Source organism: Camellia sinensis, chromosome 11 (assembly GCF_055761805.1).
Source record: "Camellia sinensis isolate YWXY chromosome 11, ASM5576180v1, whole genome shotgun sequence".
Taxonomy (NCBI): domain Eukaryota; kingdom Viridiplantae; phylum Streptophyta; class Magnoliopsida; order Ericales; family Theaceae; genus Camellia; species Camellia sinensis.
This window is the reverse complement of record NC_138971.1, coordinates 142,154,024-142,161,364: the sequence shown is the minus strand read 5'-3', so window position 1 is coordinate 142,161,364 and position 7,341 is coordinate 142,154,024. Positions and strand designations below refer to the sequence as shown.

General features: G+C 34.3%; 1 pseudogene; it reads right to left on the bottom strand.

Moving 5' to 3' along the window:
- Positions 1–320: 320 nt before the first annotated feature.
- LOC145802696 (uncharacterized) lies at positions 321–6,124 on the bottom strand (annotated as a pseudogene).
- Between the last annotated feature and the right edge of the window lie 1,217 nt (positions 6,125–7,341).

The following is a 7,341-nucleotide window of genomic DNA, read 5'->3' as shown; positions in this document are numbered from 1 at the left end:
GTTAACAAATACAAATTGTTTCCTCCAATTGGAAGCCTTCAACACCTGATGGAGATGACTAATAAAATAAACAAATTTTAATTAAATTCGTAATTCATAAAATCTGCAGAAATAACTATTGATGTAGCAAATTTTCCTTACCTTATGTATAATATGATACATGTAACAGATAATTCTTTTACATGACATATGTACTCTATGTCTACTCTTTGAAGTTGGATATTGATCTCCTCCCCAAATATGTCTTTTTCTAATGGAATGTCTATGGCTTCATCATACTTGATATGCTCAACTAATGAAACAAAAGATTGAATGGACTCTTAATATTTTCCACATTCAATATTAATTGAAGCTCCCTAAGTTCAAAATATTCAAAATAAACAAATAGAAGTCAAACTTTAATTTTAAGAAACTGTAATAAAGTTTCTAAGTTTGAATATTTTACCTCATCACCAACCAATACAAGATTTTTGCGCCAAGCAACAAAAAATCCCAATGCTTCTCCAACAATAAGCATCTCATCTGGGATAGGTATAGGAAGAGGGGCATCTTTTTGAATAACAACTTCAATAGACACACATACATTGGATTCTCCTAATGGCACGGTATGAATGGCTTCATTGGGTTCAATTCTCTCATACACCGTACCATGAGCAACAATATTTTCAATGGAACCTACCGCGAGTTTACACGGTTTGCCCTATAACACACAAAGTTAACAATGGAACTTCTAAGAATATCACTAACGGCATTAGAAATTATAACATCAATATATAAAAACTACACACCTTTCTTTTATTTTGTTTAGGATCTTAAGGTGGAATGTCGTCCTTAGTTCTCACTCTATTTTCTGCGAAGATAGAATCATGTTGAAAATTGCCTCTACCACCACTTTTCAACGTGTTTGAACATTTGCTCTATAATAAACACACAGATAACAACAAAAGCACTAATAAAATCACTAACAGTATTAGAAAATATAACTTTAGGTGTTCTAAATGCTACACACCTTTATAATCTTCTGGGTAAGAGCTTGGGGTGGAATGTCATTCTTAGTTCTCACTATGTTTTCTGTTGAGAGAAAATCACGCTGAAAATTTCCTTCATAACCACTTCTCAAGGTGTTTGAACTAACATGTTCAGATTCTGGTGTATGTGGTATTTGTTGTTCCACTGCACTAAGCCTAGCTTGTAATTGTACCACCACTGCCTCAAGATCATTACATTTCTTCTCCTAATGTGACTGATTCCCACGTCTAGGCAAGTGAAAGTAGGTGCTAGGTGTGACAGAATTTCCTACACCCCTTACTCGACTAGAAGATTTAGGAGTACCCAATGCCATAGTAAGAATGTCATTGCATCCTTCAGTCTTTAAACTCCCATCACTTTTTCGTTTGGTCAACTCATCCTACAATATTACATTACTATATAAGAAAGATAAACAGTTGAGGTAGTACAAAATAAATGCAAACAGTACACACAAATATCTTACAATTCTAGCAACTTGTTCCATAATTGTCTTGTCATCATATTCTCCATTTTTATTTTGACGAGCTTTTTTCCATAGAATGCTTTTGTCCAAATCTTCAGTAGATCCGGTCATACATTTCTATCTATCAAACATACATCAATTTTTTAAAATAATCATATTAAAATTGTTATTAAATTATAAAATTTATAACCACTTACATAGTCTTCTTGAAAGCGAGCATAGCCCCTTTGACTGATTCTATGGTTATACTTATTTTGACTTTGTATCTATTTATGATCCTGGCTCAAAATCTTTAAAAATGTAACACACAAAGTTAATCCAAATGTATAGCATTTAATATTTTTTTTTGGGTGAAAGTTATAAAATAAAACAGAAAATTTACAAGATTACAAGGGGCATGCCACTGTTATTACAGAACTATACAAAGTTTGATGGATCTAGCATTTAATACTGACATTTTAAATAACTAAAGTTCGATTATTTTTACCTCAAACTCTTCTGATAGTCGCCCTTCAAGAAATGAGTCCCAATGTCTTTGTTCAACGAATCCATAAATTGCTGGTAGGTTTGATATGATCTCAGGATTGGACTTATTTTCACGTATGTACTTGGTAAGTTCTTTCTTGAATGCCCTCCATTTTGAACAAATTGAAGATAACACTTTTTTCTTACTTCTTTCATCCACTTTGTATGTTAACTGAGTAGTGAAAAAATATAATGTTATAAAATTCAAATTTTGATTGCACTTAAATACAAGTTTAAGTGTCTTAATTACCTCCACACAACTCCATAATTTTTCTTTCAGTTCACCGGGCACCTCAAGCCATTCTTTATAGCATATTGGAACCATTGTGTGAGCCAACACCCCATGATAGCTTGAACATTTGATTGAATTGTTTCCAATCAATTGACCATTCTCGTTATAGTCAATGGTTTTTCGTGCACCAGAACTCCTATCCTTTATGACATCTGGTAATGTTGTCGAACCTCTGCCTTTTCTTTTATTAGATTTTGGTTATATTGCTGGTAACCATGCATCCTCTCCATCAGTAGGCAAGACATGAGAAATACCCATCCTATGAATAAAATAAAAAGAAATTTAAGAAAAAAGGTCAAACGGTTAGACAATTAAATATAAAGACATAAAGAAAATGAATATAAGTTAAACATTTTAACATGAAAATACAACACTTAGACATACATTCTTACAAAGAAATATTTTTTTTCCATCATGGATTACCGAGCCAAGTTCCCTTACAATCTCCTCGCATGTAAGATGACAAAGAATCATCAACCATATCTAATGATTCAACTTCTGGAAAAACTTTTGTAAAGCCATGATGCTCTATACAAAAATCATTGAACTCATCATCCTTTTCACAAGAATATTGTTTTTGAGGAGGTTCTAGCACAACTGACCATCTCAGATCAAGTTGATCTTGTACATAAAAACTTGCTTAGCTTGGGAAGCCAAAATGAAGGGATCGTCTTTATGGCCTATCCTCCCTAACTCAACTAATGTGAAACCCAACTCATCCACTATAATTCCCTTTGTGTTGTCAACCCAATCACACTTAAATACTGGAATCTTGAACATATTGTAGTCAAGTTGTCGTATCTCAGTAATAACTCCATAGTAACTCATATCCGTAAACACTGGGTTCTTATCCTTGTAACCTGTCACTTGCATTGTTGTTGCCACTAAACTAACTCCACTATTTTGGCTGACTCGTGAGTTATCCCGATCTTTTGTGTGATAATGACAACCATTGATGATATAGCCAGGGAATTTTGTAACATCCAATCGAGGTCCTTATGCTATCCACTTCAGGTTATTTGAGATATTATTTTGGCCATTTAATTTCTTTGAGACCTGTATATGGTTGAATAGTTAGCTAATTTTTTCTTAACAATATTCGGTAATAGAAAAAGATAAATATTGAATTACCCCAATACCTTTTCACGAAGCCAATACATAAATGTTTTATTATGCTCAATTTGTAGCCATTTTTGACTTTGTGATTGACGATGATATTTTAGCTTCAACCAAGCCATATGCTCTCTATCAAATCATTAATAAAGCAATATATTATGAGATAAATAACTTGTGAGAATACAATTGTAAAAAAAATGTACATGAAATATTCTTACTCAATGTATGGTTGAATGTCACTTGTATTTTCTAACAACGATGTGCTTGCTCCCATTCATTACGATCAACAGTAACAACATAACCACTTGATAAAGGCCTTCCAATTTCTATATCATCATCAACTATCATGTTCGTATTAGAAGGAATCTTAATTGCATCCAATCCAGATAAGTACTCTGCACAAAACTCAACAACTTCTTCTACAATATAACTTTCAACAATGCAACTTTCAGGACAATTACAATTACGAACATAACCCTTTAAGATCTTCATGAACCTCTCAAATTGGTATATCCATCTAAAGTGAATTGGTCCACAAAGTTGAACTTCTCTAACAAGATGCACTGTCAAATGCACCATGATATCAACGAACGAAGGTGGCAAGTACTTTTCAAGCAAACATAATGTGGCCACAGGATCTTTTTGAATCTCATCTAATTTTTCCACATCGACCACTTTGCTACAAAATTGAAAAAGAAACATAACTTGATAATAGCATGTCTCACATGCTTAGGTAACATAGATCGTATTGCCACATGTAGTAACTGTTGCATCAATACATGGCAATCATGTGATTTTAGACCATAAAGTTTCAAATCTTGTATTGATACACGACTTCCCAAATTTGAAGAGTATCCTTCTGGAACTTTCAATTCCAATAATGTTGTACATACTCTTCTTTTTTGCTCCTTAGACAATGTGTAACATGCTGGAGGCAAGTATGTTCGTTTCTTCCCAATTTGTGGTGCCAATTTTTCACGCAAACCCATTTCTACAAGATCAAGGCGAGAATTTATTCCATCCTTTGTTTTTTTTGGAATATTAAGTAACGTACCAATGAGGCTCTCACGCACATTCTTCTCAATATGCATAACATCCAAATTATGTCGAACATGTAAGTACTTCCAATATTCAAGATCAAAGAATAATGATTTCTTCTTCCAACATTTTGTACCACCAACATCTAATGCTTTTTTATTTTTCTTTCCCCATATGGTTACAAGCCCTTCAACCTTATTTAATATCTCCTCCCCAGTTAATGGTATTGGAGCTAATCCAAACTCTTGCTCACCATTAAAAGCCTTTTTTTGCCTCCGATATGGATGGTAGCATGGAAGAAATTTTTTGTGGCCAACATATGTGTTCTTCTTACCATATTTTAATCTGTGAGAACATGTTCCTTCACTACAAATTGGATATGCATAATATCCCTTTCCAGTACAACCGCTTAAATTGCCTAATGCTGGAAAGTCGTTAATTGTCTACAACAACATAGCGTTTAGCCTGAAGTGTTCTTCTTTATATGCGTCATAAGTTTCAACACCTACCTCCCACAACATTTTCAAATCATTAATTAGTGGTTCCATGTAAACATCAATGTCATTACCAGGTTGTTGTGGACCTGATATTAACAATGATAACATCATAAATTTCCTCTTCATACATAACCACGGTGGAAGATTATAGGTAATCATTATAACTGGCCAACAACTATACCTACTACTAAGGGAATTGTGTGGATTTATTCCATCTATAGAAATAGTTAATCGAAGGTTTCTTGGCTCTGTAACGAAATCTGGCCACTTGTGGTCTACTAACTTCCATGATGGAGAATCCGCAGGGTGACACATTGTGCCATCATAATCTCTTTCGTGAGCATGCCATGTCAAATCCTTCGCTATTTTTGCTGATTGGAACATCCTTCGAAACCTTGGGATAGGTGGAAAATACCATAAAACTTTTGCAGGCACATCTTTTCTTATTTCAGTGGAATTCTTCTTCAACTTTCATCTTGATGTACCACATTCAGGACATAAAGTTGCATATTTGTACTCCTTTCTATAAAGTATGCAATCATATGGAGATGCATGTATTTTCTCATATCCCATTCCCAATGCAGCAAACGTCTTCCCATCCTTATACATGGATGATGGTATTTCATTGTTCAATGGCAGCATATCACCCAACAACGGCAGTAGATCTGAAAACCCAGCGTGAGATAGGCTATGTGTAGTTTTGAAGTTATACAGTTTAACCAATGCAGATAACTTGGTAAACTTTGTGCAACTCGGATACAATGGTTTTTTCGCATCCTCAAGTAATTTCTTAAACACTTCAGGATCAGCCGTGTAATGATCATATGCATCTTGAACCATTTCTATTGTTTCAGCTACATTGTCTATGGGAGACATGTCAAATTGTTGTTGGGAAAAATCTTGTTCATTTAAACATGGTGATGCCCCACTAGTGACTGCTTCTCTATGCCATATCCATGTGGTATAACTTTGATCAATACCTTTGAAAAAGAGATGATTTCTAATCTCTCAAATAGGTTGGCTTCTCAAGTTTCCACAGACTCTACAAGGACAATGTATGGATTGAAGAACACTTGCATGGATCATAGCAAAATTAAGAAATTGTTCAACTCCATTCTCATAGTCTTTTGATCTTCTATCCTTGAACATCCCAGATTTGTCCATTTGAAATGCATTTTTGAAAACCTATATGAACAAAGAAATTAGAATATAAAACAATAAACTTGCAAGGATAGAGGCTACACAGTTGATAACCTTAAAGGAATGTCATTGGCACAATTTCTTTGATAGAAAATTAAATGTCTCAAACAAACTTGCAACAAATTTTTTTTTTTAAAAAAAAATACAAGATCTTAGTGAGGAAAGATTGTGTACTTAATAATGGGCAACTTTCTTGTGTTAAGTTGGGTGAAGTAGTGAAGGTTAGAATTGAAGTAGAATTTGTTAGCCATGTTTTACTCCATTGCCCATTGGTAGTCCCTGGTTCCATTGAAGCCTTGCTATAGTGGTGGGATGGGGTGAAGCTCAAGATGAATGAGAGAAAATTTTGGAATATGGTGCCCCTAGTGATGCTGTGGTTAGTTTAGAAGTTGAAGAATGAAATGGTGTTCAATGGGGGTCATCCCAATTTTGTTGATTTGGTGGATATTGTGAAGTCAAGGATAGCTTTTTGGGCAAAGAGCAGTATTGCAGGTGTGCAGTATTCAGTTCATGATTTTGTGATCAATTTGAATCAGGTGCTGCAACCGCTGAGGTGAAGGGTGTTACTGTGATTTTGTTGCTATTGTGTTACTGGTGTGGTTTGTTTACTGGGTGTAACCGCTGAGGTTAGAAGGTGTCTAGGTTACCAACAATAGGTTTGTAGGTTTGTCTATCCTATTGCCCAGACAATAGGTTTGTAGGTTTGTCTATCCTATTGCGTCCGACAACATATTCTATACCTTTATCATTGTTTGAGATTGTATTACATAGCTGTTGTTCTTTTGCTCTCTGATAATTTTCCCTTTGTTGTTGCAGTAATTGTTGCTTTTGTTCACTTGTTAGTCTTGAATACTATGCACGCTATTGGCAATTTTGTTCACACTTATGAGCTGGGAAATATCAACCGATTATTTGTGTAGGTATTGGTAAGGCAAAGTGATGCGCTCTATTTATGTAGCATACCTTCTTGTTCTTCAGATAGGCATTGTCAAGTTTTGATTGAGCAATTATTCATATGTTTGAGCTAAATTGTAGAGTATGCCTACATTTAATTATAAATTTTGCAAGTTACATCTAGAATAAATTAATAATAAATTAAACAACGACGCCGTAGAAGCTAACTTCTTAAAGTTTTCAACATTAATTGTAAAGAAAAGAAACCAGCATATTGAGTTATGGAA